Source organism: Tupaia chinensis, unplaced genomic scaffold (assembly GCF_000334495.1).
Source record: "Tupaia chinensis unplaced genomic scaffold, TupChi_1.0 Scaffold000559_1, whole genome shotgun sequence".
In the NCBI taxonomy this organism is placed as follows: Eukaryota; Metazoa; Chordata; class Mammalia; order Scandentia; family Tupaiidae; genus Tupaia; species Tupaia belangeri.
In genome coordinates this window covers 49,114-51,613 of record NW_006160071.1, presented here as the reverse complement: position 1 = coordinate 51,613, position 2,500 = coordinate 49,114, and the positions used below count along the sequence as shown (strand labels likewise).

Genomic DNA, 2,500 nt, shown 5'->3' with positions numbered 1-2,500 from the left:
TGCTTCCACTTCCCAAGGCCACACAGTCCAGCCCCAGCCTCCCTTGAGGCTTGGAGCTTCCCAGTCCAGGAGTCAGGATGGACCAAGTCACACAGGCAGAGAAGGGGGGGGTGGCGAAGATCCTGCCGAGGGGACTGTCAGCCTCCCTTGTTCTCTGTCCCTCTCTCTCTGCCTCTCTGTCTCTCCTCAAAGTCCTCAAGGTCCCACAAAGCACCCACCTCGTCCCTTTACATCCTGGAGGGCCAGGCTCTGCGGCTGCTCTGTGCTGCAGACAGCAACCCCCCTGCAGAGCTGAGCTGGTTCCGGGGGTCCCCAGCCCTGAACGCCACCCCCATCTCCAGTAACGCCACCCTGGAGCTGCCTCAGGTCGGGCCTGAGGAGGAAGGAGGCCTCACCTGCCAAGCTCGGAACCCGCTGGGCTCCAGAAATGTCTCTCTGAGCCTCTCTGTGCTCTGTGAGTGCGGGCACCCCTGGAGGCAGGGCGCCGGGGTCCTGGAGAGGGTAGGACGGCCCCTCTGACCCTCCCCTCCCTCCGTAGATCCCCCACAGCTGCTGGGTCCCTCCTGCTCCTGGGAGGCCCAGGGGCTGCGCTGCAGCTGCTCCTCCAGAGCTCGCCCGGCCCCCTCCCTGCGCTGGCGGCAGCTCTGCAGGGCCCTGGGCCAACAGCTCCCTGAGCCTCCGCGGGCCGCTCAGCTCGGACCTCAGGCTCAGCTGCGAGGCCCGGAACGCCCACGGGGTGCAGAGCCTGGCTGTCCTGCTGCTCCCAGGTCAGGGGCCGTGGGGAAGCGAGGGGAGGGCATGATTCCAGAGGGATGCACGTGGGGCGATGGGCAGTGGCCACATGGAGGTGGTCGGGAGGGCAGGGCCCGGGCCTTCCACCAGGAGGTGGGAAGAGGGCGGAGTCCCGGCAGCCCGTCATCTCGCTCCCCCTGCTCCGCAGGCAAACCGGAGTCCAGGACAGGCGTGGTCCCTGCGGCCCTTGCAGGGGCTGGGGCCGCCACCCTGCTCTCGCTCTGTCTCTGTCTCCTCTTCTGCATGTAAGTCTTGGTCCCAGGGAGGGTGGAGGACAGCGAGTCCCAGCGAGTAGGAGAGTCCCAGAAGGCAGAGCTGAGTGGGACCAGAGGGACCCTTCCCTTTTCCCCGCGGCTGTAACGAGATACACGTCACTTCCGGCCAACTTCCGGCCAACGCACCCCCGAGGGTGTGCCGTCCAATGGCCTTCAGTGTGCACGTTACCACAAGCAATTCTAGAACGGCTTCATTAGCCCGAATGACAAACACAATGATAGAGGGAACCCCACACCCCTGGGCTGGGGCTCCCCCGCCTCTCTCCACCCCGCTCTGTCCTCCATCCCTCCAGTCTGTGTGGCCGACGGTCATGTAAAGCCCGCCGTGGGCTACTGGGACCTTTGGGACTTGCATTCACTAAGCAGCAAGGTTTCGAGGCTCCTCCTGCTGCAGGAAGTACCGGTACTTGAGTATCAGTCCCCGGGCCCGTTACGGCCCAGCACTAGCCCAGGAGCAGCTGCGCCTGCCCGTTCACCTGCGGACGGATGTCTGGCTTGTTTCTGCCTCTCAGCGTGATGGGCGACACTGACATGTCCTCCATGCACACGCTTGTGTGTGCAAGAGGGTTTGTAGGGATGGGAACCCAGTCTGAGCCACCGTGGTCGAGTCCTGGTTATCCAGGAGGGTGGAGTCCTCCCTAGTCTGTCTGGAAGGGTCCAGATGGGACGCCTCAGTCCCCATCTCGGCGGTCGGGAGGGAGGCTCGCGCAGCCTGCCCCCTGCAGAGCTGGCCCCGCCCCAATGCACTGGTCTCTGCCCTTAGAGTGAAAGCCTGCAGAAAGGGAGCAGCCGGGAGGCGCACGGCCATGGATGACGAAGACCCTGTCATGGGCACGGTGGCCTGGGTGAGTGCGTGGAGGGCCCAGGGCGAGCCGCTCCACAAGTCCAGACTGAGCTCCACGGCACAGCCCCATACTGAACCGTGTCTGTCTGAACCCGCGTTCTGCACTGCAGTGTGGGAGGCCCGGCTGGGACAGACGGTGGTCGGGAGGGCAGGGCCCTCCAGCTCCAGGCCCCTCCTTCCAGCCGCCAGTCTTCTCTTTTCTAGTAAGCGTCTTGGGTCTCGTTTAAGAAAATCTTTTCCATCCTAAGATCAGAGCGATATTCAAGAATAGCTCCTACTAAAAGTTCCCTGTCTTCCTTCTGACGGGGAAGGGCTGTCTCACCTGTGGTTGATGTGTGTGCTGTGCAGAGTTGATGCACGCACGTGGGGTCTTCTAGAGTGAGTGGAAAAAAGCACATTATGAAAAATCTATGCACGGATTTTAAATAGTTTTGCAACACGTAAATTAGTATTTTAATTCCATTTTTCATGGAAAAATGGAATATTCTTCTATTTTTGTTTTTTGTTTTTAATAAGAGAAAGAGAGCAATGTCTTTTTGCCAGGGCTTCTCTCTCTCTCTCTCTCTCTTTAGTTTTGCTATAAAGTGCT

The 2,500-nt window shown here is 61.0% G+C and overlaps 1 protein-coding gene across 1 annotated transcript in view; it reads left to right on the top strand.

Moving 5' to 3' along the window:
- LOC102482022 (sialic acid-binding Ig-like lectin 5) overlaps positions 1 to 2,500 on the top strand; it is a 73,071-nt gene that overhangs the window by 23,913 nt on the left and 46,658 nt on the right.